At 37.0% G+C, this 16,955-nt stretch overlaps 1 protein-coding gene across 3 annotated transcripts in view; it reads right to left on the bottom strand.

The window, feature by feature from the left end:
* The window catches only part of tjap1 (tight junction associated protein 1 (peripheral)), a 152,001-nt gene that overhangs the window by 107,936 nt on the left and 27,110 nt on the right, over positions 1-16,955 (bottom strand). For 2 of the 3 annotated variants that reach the window (XM_048205547.1, XM_048205548.1), the window contains exon 2: positions 4,015-4,134. The gene's annotated coding sequence lies outside the window, so the exon portion shown is untranslated. Of the gene's footprint in view, positions 1-4,014; positions 4,135-15,765; positions 15,805-16,955 lie in introns of those variants that run through there. The other variant, XM_048205549.1, reaches the window with a different exon arrangement.

Raw genomic sequence — 16,955 nt, 5'->3', positions numbered from 1 at the left:
TTTTCAAAATAGCAGCACAAGCGCTGCTAAAAAGAAATGTAAGCATAGAACCCTGCATTCAATACCATGGTAAATGTACATTAACAGCAACTGGCCATCAGTGGAGTAAAACCTCTAAACCTCATAAACCTCTTATGTGTGTCAGCTTTAGCAGTTTCACAGCACTTAATAGTTTTTCCTGTTCATGCCAAAAGTCACAAATCGAAATCCAACTAAAAGAGAAACTGTTACTAATATTTTTACACTCAAATCTTGTGTTTGTCTTGTTGAAATGAAAAACTAGTCTGAAAGGCACAAATATATATTGGTGCAATGAATCAAAAACCGATTACCATGGAAACTATTACCTTGGAGACAGGTGTATTTAATTACTCCTGTCTGATTAATTTTGTTTGTGGAGGAAATTAAAAATAAATGAAACTTTAAAGCAGTTTGCAGTTCACAAAAGCATTCTGATAAGTGTGTCATGCATTTACTTTCTAATGCAATTATTTTCTTTGTGTTGTTCATCTGATTGAGCTCCAGTCTCATAATTGCACGAGATGACAACAGCTTAATTGTTTAATAAATGATTTTGAGCAGCGAAACAACTCGAACAACACATTTCTAGGTATTGCATGTGCAAGTTTTCACATTCGAAGTCAAAACTGTCAATCCCCAGCAAGTTTGCTTTTCTGCTGTGTTCTCGCTTTGCAGAAATAACAGAAATTGCTTTCATAACACATTATAATATATTAAAGAACATCTGAATTCTCAATGTTATAACACAATTTTGTAACTTGAATCTGAATCTGTTACGTTCAAAATAAAGCCTCTGCAATGCAGTTACGGCACAGGTCACACTAACATATAGCCGAATGTCACATAGATGATCAAAGTGTTACAGCTTTTTACTGCATGTTACAACAGTCAGTGCTTCAACAGATAATACTATACATATGTACAGTTTTCAGATGAACAAGCACCATAAGGAGGACGTAGTTCTGCCTCAGCATCCTTTTTTTCCTTTATACAATATGGCATGCATGTGAAGAGCCACTAACACACTTCTGTTCCTAATGTTTTCTCTTTTTTTGTTATGGGCTTTGGCACATATTCAAGTGATATGTGCATTAATTGAATCAATAATCAATAAAATATGTATTAGAAATATGCGTTTTACCAACATTAAACAATTCTTCTCATTTCTGATGTTTAAAACTTTCATGTACACTATGATTCAAAATTTTGTGGTGATTTTTGTATTGTTTTTGAAAGAATCTTCTGTATTTTTTAATCAAACATACAGTAATATTAAATATGACAAATTAAAAGAACTGTTCTATATTTAAATATAATTAAAATGTAATTTATTCCTGTGATCAAAGCAACTTGACTGACCCAAAACATTTAAACTGTAGTGTACAACTGTCTGAAAGGGCAACACACATCAGTGGCCAAATTATAATCAGTGTAATTTTTCCTTCTCACAGACACCCAAATCGCAATTTTGTCATTAAATGCCTTAAGAATATCCCTAACATCCCTAAAACACTTTTATATGGAAAAGTGTGATCATGTAAGCCAAAAAGCAACAGGCAGTTTTATCAAAGCAACTATTTTGATCATCAGTTTAAAGGAATAGTTCACCAGAAAAAATGCCATCCTAGGCGTACATGACTTTCTTTCAGCCGAACACAATCAGAGTTATATTAAATAATATCCTGGCTTTTCCCAGCTTTGTAATGGCATTGAATAGTGGGCGAGTTTTTGAAGCCCATCCATTCACCATAAAAGTTATCCAGTTTTCCAGTTAATAAATGCCTTCTGAAGCAAAGCAACAAATATTTCCATATTTAAACCTTTATAAACTATAATTACTGGCTTCCGGCAATGGCAGAGCTGAGTTCCGACGGGAAGGACGTAGGCATAGCGTAAACTTCGGCGAGAACTGGCCAATGCGGAAGAGCAGAGGATAGAGAAAAACAAAATGGCGGTCACGAATTAGAAGTCTAAAATGAGAAGTTTTAAAGAAAAAGATCTCAGGATTTCGATTTAAGAAGAGGAGTTACATTCTACATCATACGTCAGGTCAGAGGTCACCTTTCTGCCAGAACTCGACTCTCTCGTGAACGCGTGTACGGCCGTTGCCGGAAATAATAGTTCAGAAAGTTTTAAAGTTTTCTTACAAAAACCATAACTTCGCTTCAGAAGGCATTTATTAACCCACTGGAGTCATATGGATTACTTTTATGATGGATGGATGTGCATTTTGGAGCTTCAAAATCTCAGACGCTATTCAGTGCCATTACAAAAGCTGGGAAGAGCCATGATATTATTTAAAGGGTCATGAAACCCCCCTGTTTTACCCTGGTCGTTCACACCTCAAAGCTCAAAAAAGTCTGTTAAAATGGGCATGTAAAGCTCTGGAAAAGTAGGAGTGTAGAGGGGGAGAAGAAGGGAGAGAACAACCAATAAAGCACAGACATAGAGCACACTCATTATACAGAATAATGAATATTAATATATGAGCACAGGGAAAATGACAACAAACTCCCAAGCACAAGGGAGAAATGTGAAAGAATATTTAATAGGGCTAATAATAGGCTACTTTGATTACGTTTACGAGCACTGCAGTCTCAAAATCAGTCTTTTGTCTATTAGAATAATCGTGTCGTCGCGTTCAGATAGGCTACACCACTGTATCAGTGTCCAATTTGCACATATAATTCTTTTGAAGAAGACTTGATGAAATATGTGTGCATAACTACACCGTGCTGGTTAATGTTTGGTGCAGGAGAATGTGTGAAATAAAAACTTTAAACACAGATACTTTATTCTGTATTCATATTTTTCATGTGTTCGTATTCAAACTCCAGTTCTGACCGCATCGCGAGCAAAATACAAACAACACTCATGTGCTGCTGTGCTGAGGGAAACAGCCTACGGCTCGCGTGTTTGAACACAGCTAGAGCAGGCAGAGGTGAATGAACAGCACTTTTGTGACATTTGAATTCTCCGCTGTAATGCGATCTCACGCGAACATATTTTCCATTTGTGCTGGTAGATCACAGCAAAACAATCCACATGCACACAAACCTCTGCTCTGGTCGCGTCGCAGGAAAACACATTGTGTTGTAGCGCTGAGGAAACAAGCACCAACTACCCAGAGAAGTGATACTTCCTCATGCATAATACCGCACTTATAATCTTATGCATACTACAGCGCAGTGATTGGATTAAATGAGCTTTAAGTCATGAATATATGTCGAGAAATGCTCGAAGCGGTCTACGTCAGCATGTTCGACCATGCCCATACTTGGGCCGAAAGTACATGATTACGTCAGATTTTTTTACGTTGCGCCGGCTCAGCTTTTCAAACCGGAAGACAGAAATCGCTCTGAAAAATGCAAAAATAACTATTTTTCACTTATGAATAACATTAATGAGTACCTTTAGTGTTTTCAATGATGTGCAGCCTATACATATTAGGGCTGCACGATTAATCGCATGCTATTCTCACGCGCATTTCGTCAGTAAAGCCGGTTCCCTGATTACCGCTAAATCGCCATCACCTGTTTTTAAACGGAGCGCCTTTTAATAGACGGAGCCGTAGTTCACGGACAAGCCACGCAATATCACGTTCATTATCGCAGGCGATTCATCTGCGATATGAACGCGATATTGCGTGGCTTTTCAGTGACCTACGGCTCTGTCTATTAAATGCCGCTTCATTTGAAAGCAGGTGATGGCGATTTAGCGGTAATCAGGGAACCGGCTTTACTGACGAAATGCGCGTGAGAATAGCATGCGATTAATCGTGCAGCCCTAATACATATCTGTTTACATCTCAAAAAAAGTGTTTTGGGGTTTCATGACCCTTTAATATAACTCTGATTGTGTTCGGCTGAAAGAATTGTTATGCAAAAGAAACATCTTCAGGGTGATGAAACACCCCACTGCGAATTTATCCCACCTATTATATACAGCTACTTGCAAATAATTGAACAAAATATTAATTTGACATTTTCTTACCTCAAGATGACTCGCAGTACCCGCTTGAGCGGTCTTATCAGTTGTAGCGGTTGTTGTCCTAGAATAATAGACCACTAGATGGCGCGATTGAAGAATCAGAATTGAGTGTCGCAGGGAGCCCTGTAAAAATATAAATGAATGATGCTTGGTTTAGCACTAGGCATGGACAAGTTTGTGAAGTGACTGTCAATGCCAGGTAAATGTAAAGCACTTCAAACATCACTACTACCAAAACTAAGACAAGAAAACATGACAAGGCATATCTAGCCCTCGGATTCACCAGTGGGTAATGAATTGCGTGCCTCAAAATATTAATTCTGACAGTATGAAGCCGAGCAAATTAAGACGCCACTTAGAGACTGCACATCCCGAACACAAAGAGAAGCCCACTGAAGTTGAGAAATTGTAGAACTGTATTGATTACAATGTTTTAAATAAATCCTACAGGATTTCATGTCTGAGAGTGTCTTTATGTGGGTGCATGCAGATGGGAAATATTTTTGTCTGCAAAAGGGGACCCGGCAGAAAAAGTTTGGGAACCACTGTTAAAGACAACTGGAGAAAAACAAATCCTTAGGTTGTGCTAAAATTTCGCTCTCACTGACAACAGGGTTTATGCAGGTTTCAGTAAGTCAAATTTAAGACCTTTTTAAGACATTTTAAGACCATGAAGATTGAAATTTAAGACCTACACGACGCATTACCAAAAAATATTCAAATCAAAGAAATTCTGAAAAAATCATTTTATTTCAATGAATTCAGTCATTGAAAAAGCATTAATTTAATTTACAGATAAAGCAATCACATTATTAACCTTCCACACACATCAATGTGCCAAATGCCCAAAACCTTAGGCCCAAAATGAAAATAGGCTAAAACAAACTTGCCCTCAAATAGAATAGATTTCATCTCATATTTATTTACATTACAAAACAGCATATTAATAGCCTAATAAAGATTGAACAGGCTACTCCAACCCATGTAACAACCAATGTAGCACACACACACTCACACCAGATAATCCATTTTAGATAGATAGATACTTAACTCGGGATAATTAGAGTATCTATCTAACATGGATTATCTGATATATGAATATGTGTGTGTGTGTGTGTGTGTCCCGCACTGTCCCATGAACTGTGAGCCCAGGTACCTCGACTTAACAATTCCATTGTTCCAGAACAATGGCCTGGTGGTCTGATTTTGGCTTTCATTGAACGTTACGACATACGGCCCGGTAAGAGTACGAATCAATTCCCTCTTTATAAACTCCCCCAATCCAAATCTCGCCATAAGCGATCTTGTTGGGCCCGCAAGAGAACGGCTTCGCGATTACTGAATCAGGGAACATCACTTGGAAGAGATCGCTAATCTCACTGTTGCTATTAAATGAGTAACGTTAGTGTTTGTTTAGTCACCGTGTGTAGTATACAAATCACCTCGGCTTTCGATGTGTCAGTCGCTCCAAAAGTACCCCGAAGGTTGTTCGACGGAGCTGTGATGATATCGCGCTGGAGACCGGAGGAACCAGGCATTGAGGAGGACGACGGCAGTGGTGAGGCTAATTGGCCGAGTCCGCTGAAGGGATTTTGCGGCTAGCTTGTGTTTCTCCGCTCTGGCGTGTGACTCCAGCGCCTTTACACCGCTTCACACCCAGACTCTCTAATTGATTTTTTTTTTTTTTTTTGCAAAGTTTGCAGTGAGCCTCGTACCTGGAGCTGGGTATCGCTTGTAACCAACAGCAGAAATCGCTGTGATCTAGCCATGTCTCGCTGAAAGTACACTTTCCCATTTTCCACACGTAGCCGAACTTTAACAAACTCTGAGGAGACGCAGACGTATTTCGCGAGCAGGTATTGCATTTATCACGGGATTTGTAGTTTTATCACCGCGTATACCAACACCAATATACCCCAGAAAGAACTACGAATCGCTACTTTTTTGCTACTTTGTAATAACTTTCAGCAGCTAGCGTTTCTGGAAATGGGTAAAAAAATTTAAGACCTGACTAAATGAAATTTAAGACCTCGGATGAAAATCTGGCCGTTTTTAAGACTTTTTAAGGCCTTAAATTTAAAGTTCAGAATTTTAGACTTTTTAAGACTTTTTAAGACCCCGCGGAAACCCTGGACAAGGTTTTTCTGCTCATATTACACGGTGCAACGGAGGAAAAACTCCAAAGTAACCATACATGTACCGATAATGCTTTTGGAGGTTGTAAAGTGGGATTAAATTACACCTTGTGAAGCAGACATCAGCAGGGCTGTTGTTTAGAGGATATACTTAAAAGTACTTGAAGATGGCTGTTGCACAAAATGAAACCCATGCCACAAACTGAAAATGTGCTTTTAGTTTTCTGAACAGAGTCTGCACTGTCACATAAGTTAGACCTTTTCCACCAACAGGGTACCAGCGCAGGCGTCTATGCCAATGACCAAATCTGACCTAGTTTCAAGCATACCTAGTAAAAATAAAGCAGTACTGGGCTAGTAAAAATGCATCACACTTTTAAAGAGGTCATGAGATGCTTTTTAATGTTTTTTTTTTCCCTATAGTGTGTAACGTAGGGGTGGGCGATATGTGCTTATTGCACTTCAACAGTTTAAAACCACTTGTTTTTTAACCTTAAATGCTTAAAAAAGCATGTAAACGATAAACTTTCGTGATCATACAGAAAAACAACATCATGTGAGCTTAACCGCGATAGAGACAATACTCCAAAATCACTACTGTTTGACAAATTTCTACCAGTATATACACATTTTAATGAAATCTGAGAGATTTCTGTCCCTCCATAGACAGCTACACAACTACCGCTTTGATGCTTCAAAAAAATTCCTAAAAAAATTGTTAAAATATGAATTGGGCAGTTTAGTCCAAATTTTCTGAAGAGACTCAATCACTTGATGAAAAGATTTAATTTATGCTTTTATTCACATATAAACATTGATCAGCGATTCTAAACAGAAGCGATCAAGTCTTTTCAGAAAATTTGGACTAAACCGTTTGATTCATATGGATTATTTTTATGATCTCTTTATCAACTTTTTGAAGCGTCAGTGGTAATTGCGTGGACGACATTAAGGGCCAGATTTACTAACAGCTCGCGTCAGCGCAAACCCTCTTTTGGTATATATTAGGGGTGTGACGAGATCTCGTGGCATTTGAGGTGTTTGACCAACCACAATTCATTGGGTCAGCTGGCCAATCAGAGCACTATGAACAAAACGTGAAAAAAATTTTGTTTTGTGTTTTTTTTTTTTTTACTTTATTTTTTACATACTCTGTTACAACCAATAAACAAAATAATGAACTTTTAAAATAGCATCATATGACCCCTTTAAACCTCCTGGTATTAAACCAGGAACCAGAAATAAAAGATGTCACTTTATTGTGTCACTTCTAGTTAGGACACAGTGTAACATGCTTTAAATATATATATATATATATATATATATATATATATATATATATATATATATATATATATATATAAAAAAAACCATCTGCTAAGTAACTCCTTAGCAAGAACAAAATGTCTTCAAATTATTCACTAAATCCAGAGATTTAAACATCACCAGGGGAGCAGTGAGAATTATGGCTAAACAAAAGTCCATTCAGAGAACGACTCCTTTCAAATCTTGTGTTACCCAGTACCTGTGGAGTACAGAACAGTCCCGCATTAACAGCACTTGACCTTGGTATTATCATTTATTCTAATAGTAAATCAAACCCTGAATAAGGATTGTCTGCATAATTCACAATTTTCCTTTTAAAAGGTCAATGAAAGTCTGACAACCAAACCCGTTGTCATTACCAACCAAATTTCAGAGATGTTTTTCTGCACTCTCTTTATTGAGCTAGGCTATATGCATGCAAATTTATGAGAGTAGCCGGAAGATTGAGTGAACAAAACACAGGGACTTGGTCTTATTTTCTTCCCACCTAATAGTGTGAAGTGTATTGTCTATTATCATAAATTTCCCTTCACTGTAGGGAAATTCACAAATGTTTCATTATGGATTAGCCCTGCATTTCTATCAAAACTGTAATGTGTGTTTGGGTGAATCTCACTAAGATATGTTCAAGTCATATTTCACCTTAGTATCAAAAGGAAAAATCTATTTAGTTTTCTTTTTATAAAAAATGAAGTGCATTTTAAAGCTGCAGTCCATAAGTTTTGCTTCTTTGTCGCCATCTCTCTTTGAAACCTACAATTGCAGTTGTTTGCGGAATTATCTTTACGTGGGTTGTGCATATGTTTGCTGTCATTTTTGTGGATACTGTACTTCAGAATCACAGACTGTAGTCTTGGAATTATGACCAAAGTAAGAATTTTCACTGAAAAATGTCATCTGAACAAGTAACATGTCTGCCACTTTTGTTCTGACAAACTGAGGGAAAAAAAGCAGTACAATAAATCACGCTGACAATGGTGATTAAATCTAACGATCACTAGCTCGGATCACATCAAACCGTGCAAATTATTATTACCGTTATACTTTGTTCTCAAATTGTTCAGGTTAACAACATCAGCATTGCGTGGCTACATGTATTTAGTGTGTATTAGCGTTACCTGTAGAGTGTTTCTGTAGCCACTCGACAGTCCGAAGTCTTTTGCTTTTGACTATGAGTGAATCTCCAGTTATCACTGATGATTGTCATTTGGACCTTTCTGGATTACATTCCGCCATCAAAATGATACGTTTAATTATTCCAGCTGCTGTGAGAAAAGGCTATAAATGATCCGCCACCTGCAGCATCCTCACATGAAAAAGCCAACTAGCTGGGACTCGTTCTTATGTAAACTGATATGACGTAATGACGCAAAGATAAACGGTGGCAACCTACCAGTACCACTCTTATTTGAAAACATTATTACAAGCTTACCGTTGTGAATCAGGCAGAGGAAAGGAGATAGTTTTGAACACTGGCTGGTTGTGTACTTGCTCAAAAAATGATTTTGTATCATTTTTAACCAAAAAAGTTACGGACTGCAGCTTTAAGTAAGATTAAGATTTTTATTTATTATTTTGGAAAAAAAGCAAATTAAAATAACCTTATCCCCAGATTCTCATTACTGTAAAGCAAAAAAAAAAAAAAAAAAACTACTTATACTAAACACATGGTTATACTCTGGTACTTATTGTAAGTCTCATATGTCCAGCTGTTAGTCAAACACGCAGTTTAACTCTGAGATCCAGTATTGCTGTGTGTCTATGAGTGTGTCTGTGTGTGGCGGCTCTCAGGTCTACGTCAGATAAATGAAACTGAAGGGGTCTAATTAAATGAGTAACACCCTCTATTAATTTTGATCTTGCTCTTCACACTCACCTGAACAATACAAAGCACTTTAACAGAGCTCTCATCCCCTCTCCAAGTGCTCTCACAATGGTGCTTTACTAGAGCAAAAAAGCCACACTTCACTAAAACAATACATTCAATGACACATGTCCCCACATCAACCCAAAAGCACAAATGACATGTTAGAAAAAAACTAAACAAGCATGCGTGGGGAAAAAAGCTCCTCTCTATTTAAAAAAAAAAAAAATAGAGAATGCCTTTATTACCAATTAAAATATATTATACTATACTGTACTATACAGTGGAATCCCAAAGTCCATACACACACACTCAACCTCCACCAGTCAGTCGACGGGCAACAGACATATCCTGACTTTAACCATACCTCTGCTTTCACAGACTCATTTCAAAGGCTGTTTGCATCGCACCTCTGACAATTCTCTCCTATTTGACCCAGCAGGGCTCATGAGTGGGCTGTGCAATTACGCAGCAGGGGAAGACATCATAAATAGCTGAGAGACATAGAGCCAATAAGAAAAGAAAAAAAAAATCCTATTTTCATTTCCATCAGCTCCAGACCAAACTACTGTTGCATGTGCTGTCTTTATCCATGGCTCAGGAAACAAAGCAGAGCACTGGAACCATTGGCAACAATGAGATGGATTCAGATCCAGGGACTGGAAAAATGCACTGGTGAGGAGCGAGAGGAAACCAGCAAGGATTTTAATAATTTATTACTAAACTAGTGATTTTGAGTCAATGTTGGCTGCAAAAATGAAGTGACTCATCTCGGCAGTAGAGTGGATGTGTCGAAATGCACGTTAAGTTAAACGTCATGCAGTAAGTGCTGTACAATTTAGCTTCCACACTCCGCACAAACACTTGGATTAGGGCTGGGCGATAATGGCATAAAAAAATAAAATCTTGAATCTTGTCTACTTAAAAACGCGACTACAATATACTACAAATTACTTATTTGTTAAATATCTTTGCAGAAAATATGCATGAAATATGAAGGCAAATGTTGTACAAACTTATCTTAAACATATCCTATACACTCAAAAATAATATAAAATAAGAAAAATGCTATATATATATATATATATATATATATATATATATATATATATATATATATATATATATATATATATATATATATATATTTATATTAGGGATGCAACAATACAGTTAGCCCACGGTTCAATACATACCTCGGTTTTTTAACCACGGTTTTCGGTTCGGTTCGGTTCAGTTTGTTATTCTATGCTTAGGCAATAGGAACAGTAAGAGGTTAGTAGAAAAAGTAAAAACGATTTATTGCAATACTCCTTTATTTTATTTAAAAGCAAAGAAAAGTCCACTAGTTTCTAGTGTATTGTATAATATAAAATAATTTTTTATTTTAAAATTAACACTGACATCTCACAGCTGTTGGTAGCCCATGTACAAACTGTACAAACAAATTCTCCAAAGCTGTTTACCAAGCTTTCGATTAAATTTAATATTTGAAATCACCAATAAAATCTGACAACAACTGCCTCATTTTATTTTATTTTTTTTCTCAAACGCTGGAATCATGACAAAAAATCTGTACTTTTCAGGCTGGATCAAGCTAATGCGCATGCGCAGACCTAAATGCGCGTCTCTTGTGCCTCATTTCGGAGACACTCGTCTGGCTGTTTCTATAGAAACCGGTGCTTCTAACGGCCGCTGCAGTGACGCGATGACTTTATCAGTCAGCGATTGGCTCTTATTTAGAAGGCGGGACTTATTCCACCATATTGCGCGTTTCACTTTCTCCCATTCAAAACAATACGAGTGACGCGTCTTGTGTTATTCTATAGACCTTATGTAGCCCCGCCCCTTTTCAGCGTTGCGCTTGTTGTCTTTTGACTTCCGGTTTGTATTTCCACAGCGATATTACATTTATGAATGACCTGCTCGTTTGAAAATCTTCCCGATCTACTGACATTTGTTAAGACATCTGCTTTAAACATAACAATGCTCATGATAACTTTCATTAACTCTACAACAAGTAAATCCACTTAACCAGCTAATTATTCTTTGACAGCGATGCCATAGAAATGTACAGAGCTACCGCAAAACGGAAGTTCAAAGACAATTTTATAAAGATGGCGGCGCGCTTGTTTCTCTGGTAAATAAGGTCTATAGTCTTTGATTATACTCAACGGCAAAACCGAAATGTCTCCACACCACGGATTTGAAAGAAGCCGGCGCTTCCTCGTACTGTAGCCTCACTTCCCCGCCGCTCGCCATGTTAAAGTGTGGAATGATGGTTCAGCGCCCCCTAACTTTAGAGCATAGTGATTGAATATTTACTCGCGGGGAGGAGTACTCGTAGACTTACAGGCACACACAAACAGTCAATTCGGAGAGAAATAAAACACACATAAATTATTTAAACGTAAAACCGAAAAAAACCGCAATTCACAAGCGCGTATTGAACCGTGGATGTCGTACCGAACGGTTCAATATTATATTGAGAATTGTGGATATATATATATATATATATATTAGTAATAGCAATAAATAATATCAGTAATAGGCCATTATTAACAGAAAATAACAGCACCTTTCAGCATGTCATCATCATGCTAACATGAAATATCAAACATACAGTAGTAGTTCTTTGCAGGTTTTTGCATTCCACTGCGCTATTTTTCCTATTGTTTTTATATTTGGCGGACGTGTTTGGCTGTTGCACTTGTGTCTTGCGTCTTTTGCAGCATCTCACCCATAAAACGGCATTCTAAACACGTAACGCTCAAGTTAAAAAAGTTCAACTCGCATTTAATAACTTTGCTTTTTTTCCCACTCAACTGCCTGCGTCTCATTTTTTTTCAACACAATAATGTATTTCTGAGTGAACAGCCGCTTAAGACTAGCGATGTGTTCTATGTCACACCAGAGCAGTTAATCAGGCGCGCCATCATGTGGTCGGATCATTTTCTTCTCAACGGTTATAATTCCTGTATTGTCAACATGTCTAATTGTAACATTTGCTAACAGTTTTATTTAAAAACGCAATTTCCCGATTGAAAAACCCCCCAAAAACATTAAATTCGAATTAATCTGAAAATAAAAAAAAAAGAAAAGAAAAGAAAATCGCCCAGCCCAAACTTGGATATCCTATGTGCGTAAATATAGCAAATGTTTATCTAGGATAACGTTAACGTTAGAGGGAGCAGCCATGTTAAGTGGCTAACATTAGGCCACTACTTGCATGTTTAAAATGATAAGACACATTTGATGTCGATGAAAGGCGAACATTTGAATTTCCTGCCTGCCATAATTACCACACGGACCAGCCATGTAAACAATCTGTCCGTCAGACTGCTTGACTTTGCCAAATCCTCTAGAGGGGTTTATTTTCTGCGACAAACCGATTCATTAAAACTTGGTCGACTACACCTCTTCTCGTCGACTAATGTTTAGTCAGCTATTAGAGGACAGGCCTATAAATCAGTGAGCTGATACAGCCTTGCCTCTGAAAGACATAAGAAAACTGTGCATTTGTGTGTGACGTCTTCAGTTTGACATCCACAGCACTAACCCTGGCTCCATGTGCCTCGAGTGACATTTCAAGTCAAGAGTTGAGTCTTTATAAATGGTGAAAGTAAATCACTGCTCACCAGCTCCTTAACTTATACTGACATTCCACATCTCAAAGTGAGCTTTTCGTTATTCTTCTTTCTTTTTTTTTTACTCTAAGGGGTGCAGAGAAAATGACTGGTAAAGATGGAAGGAGAAAGAGAGGGAATGGGATGGGCAAATGCTGAGATGCCTGCATGAGGACCACAACTCTAAGCATTGCTTGCAGCAGTATTTCGGATTATAACTATGTGAGGAAATTGAAATGAGGATATATTAATAACTGAAAAAATAACTAATTAGATAATTTTCCTTATTACATTGTTGCAAATGTTGCATAGATACTTTATCGGTGGTTCTCAATCATGCAGCTGGGGCCCATCGGAGGCCCCTACAAACTTCCAAAGGGGCCACAAGTATTTAAATCAATAAATTATTATAAAAAAAAAAAAATTAACTCTAAATTGAAATGCTAAAAAAAATAAAAAAATAAAAACACACTAAAAAAATCCCCACTTTGAAAAAGTAGTTTTGTTATAATTCTCAAAAGATTAACACCAATGTACTATGAACAATTTATAATTTAGCCTAGATTAATAAATGCAAAACTTATTCATTGTTAGTTCATGAAGTTAATGAATTATGTACTGTAAAGAGTAGCTACATTTTAGCACATATTCATATTAGGGTTTACACGACAAGTCATTAGTAGTTGACTAATCACCAAGCAGTTCATTTAGTTTTACTATGTGTATATATTTAGAATTAGGTTATTTTCCATATTTTTAGTTCACATGATAATTTTAGTTTAATTTTTAGTAATTTCATTATGTGCTTTTGTCATTGTATTCATTTTTATATATATTGCTATTTATGTTTAATTTATTTTTATTTCAGTTTTAATTTTAGTTTTAGTTTTTTTTATTTATTACCAGTTAATAATTTAAGTGCTACAACTTTCTGTTCAAAATTTCAGTATATTGCCAAGGCAGCATTTCTAATTTTAAGTTTTCAACTAATATTTATATTGTATTTTCTTTCAGCTTTATTTCAATTAACAGAAATGTTTTTAATAGTTTTAGTTTGTCAACAATAATAACCGTTAACATGTCAGTGTGAAAGTACACCATGCTTTTTTTCTAGTTGATACACACCCAACACATTGACTAGCTCTCCTTGACCTAGTTATTCCATATACAAGAAAGAACAAGATGGAAATGTTTGAAAGAAAGAACCACATGAGTAATCCATCATGAAGTCAAAGCGCTCGGCAGTTATCACAGGAAAAATATAGAGCCCTTAAATGTCAAAGTCAGAACTTTGTCTAATTAACATAACCCACCTGTAATTACATGAGTGACTTTAAAGCTCAGCTGATATGAAATGGCTTATAAAGCCAATAAATGAATATGGAATTAAAATATGTGGATGTCAGAGACATTTGAATATAACACAACAGTTGACATTCTATTTTCGAGCGCCGCCTGATTAACCTGTCTGCAGGCGAGCGCGCCCGTCATCGGACTTAATCGTTGCACTATATTGAGGTCTGCTGAAACATTATAAATGTCAGTGTTGACGCCAGACCACTGACTTTCCAAATTATGCTAATGAGAGATTGAGCATAATGCGGTGAACACAGGTCTGTCGATGACTCTTCTGTTCTTCAATCAAATATCAAGAATTTTTCACATTCGGTGTGTTCAGGTGAACCACAACTCACCTTTCTCCTCCATTTTTTTTTTTTTTTTACAATTCATTTTTGGCATTTTTGCCATTATTATAAAGGGACAGTAAGACAGGAAGCGAAGTGGGAGAGAGAGGGGGACGGGATCGGGAAAGGTCCACAAGCCGGGACTCGAACTCGGGTCGCCTGAAGCGGAAAAGTGCTGTATGTCAGCATGCTTCCCACGAGGCTATCTGCGCCAACCACCTTCCTCCTCCATGAGTTGAAAATGTGACCACACACAAATCACTCAACACTGGGAGTTGTTTTGATTCTTTAGTTTAGGGCCACTTTAACCCTAGTTTATCTCTCAATTAAATTACATTTAAGAAATACAAAAAAAAAAAAATGTGTTGAGTTTGTAGTTTAATTTCCACAACTTGTCCTGTTTATTTTCCAGCAAAAGCAATAGTCACACACATTAAGTGGCCTAAATGTACTTAGCCATTTGATATACTTATAATATACATATATGGTGGTGCATTATAATTACATTTAAAGTACTTGCATTTAATTGACATTTGTAGTTACACCCCTGACCATAATCCAACCCCTATAATCCTAACCCTAAACCTACCCTTACTCCTAAACCTAACCATAACTCAAACGCATTAGCAGTAAATGTGGGAATTTTCCAGAACAACGTGTAGTTACACGATAATCTTGTAAGTATTTCATGTTAGGACACAGTAATTAAGTCCACCTAGTATGTGTGGCCAAGAGCATTATCTTAACCAACAGAATAATATAATATAACTCCCATAACCATAATATATGATCAAACACCGCAACAATGGGGGATTATGAATCGGGATGCATTGACATTCGAATTTTGAAAAAGCAGGTAATTATTGCCATGCTATAGGTGAGAACAGATATTAAAATTCTATAGTATTTTGTTAAAATAAGTATGAAAAATAAAACACTAAAAACAATCATTTGTGAATTTAGAGAATTTAAGCATCACTACATTATAATGTACAGAATTTTGAGATTTACTATAGATTACAGTATAAAGATAGATAAATGAAAAAAAAATAATAATAAAATCTTTATTAAAAGGGATAGTTCACCCAAAAATGAAAATTTGATGTTTGTCTGCTTACCCCCAGGGCATCCCAGATGTAGGTGACTTTGTTTCTTCAGTAGAACACAAATGATGATTTTTAACTCCAACCGTTGCCATCTGTCAGTCGTATAATGAATGTCAGTGGGAACTTCGTCTATAAGAGTAAAAAAAACATGCACAGACAAATCCAAATTAAACCCTGCGGCTCGTGATGACACATTAATGTCCTAAGACACGAAACGATCGGTTTGTGCGAGAAACCGAACAGTATTTATATCATTTTTTACCCCTAAAACACCACTATGTCCAACTGCCCTGCGCAGTGTATGAGGTCTGAACACGCTCTGACAACAGAAGTGATGTCTCGTACTCATTGAAGCAAAGCGTGAGAGATCACTTCCGGCATCAGATAGCGTTTTCAGACCTCAGACACCGGATGTGGAGGGCAGTTGGACATAGTGGTGTATTAGAGGTAAAAAATGATATAAATACTGTTCAGTTTCTCGCACAAATCGATCATTTTTTGTCTTAGGACATCAATGTGTCGTCACGAGCCGCAGGGTTTAATTTGGATTTGTCTGTGCATGTTTTGTTTTTTTACTCTTATAGACAAAGTTCCCACTGACACGCATTATTCGGCTGACAGACCATGACGGTTGGAGTTAAAAATCATCATTTGTGTTCTACTGAAGAAACAAAGTCACCTACATCTTGGATGCCCTGGGGGTAAGCAGATAAACATCAAATTTTCACTTTTGGGTGAACTATCCCTTAAACAGCTGATAATTGATATGGTAACAAAGATACCCTGCATCCCTAGCCAACCTAAAAAGAATAAAGGATGAAATAATAAACTAATTAAGTATGGACAAGCGTGAAAATAACCCAGGATTAGGTTCACCCAAATGGATTAACAATTTTAAGTGTTGAAAACCCATGAGTCTTTTCCCTACTGTTCATAGCCTGCTTAAGCCAGATAGAGTGCTCATTACAGCATAGGGCAATTCCAGGGAGTACAGAGCAGGGGAATGTGCGCCGAGATCCAGCCAGGGAGAACGCGAGAGGATGAACTGTACTGCCTCGCAACAGTAGCATAGCGATGCTGATATATCTGTGTGAAGCACAGAGACGAGCCAAGAACAACAACAGATGGAGACTCCCATGCATGTGTGAAGTCATGTCTCTCTTATATTAGCCTGCCTAACTTACAAACCTCAGCGCTTTCCC

This window comes from Megalobrama amblycephala, linkage group LG10, assembly GCF_018812025.1.
Source record: "Megalobrama amblycephala isolate DHTTF-2021 linkage group LG10, ASM1881202v1, whole genome shotgun sequence".
In the NCBI taxonomy this organism is placed as follows: domain Eukaryota; kingdom Metazoa; phylum Chordata; class Actinopteri; order Cypriniformes; family Xenocyprididae; genus Megalobrama; species Megalobrama amblycephala.
This window is presented reverse-complemented; position numbering and strand designations above follow the sequence as displayed.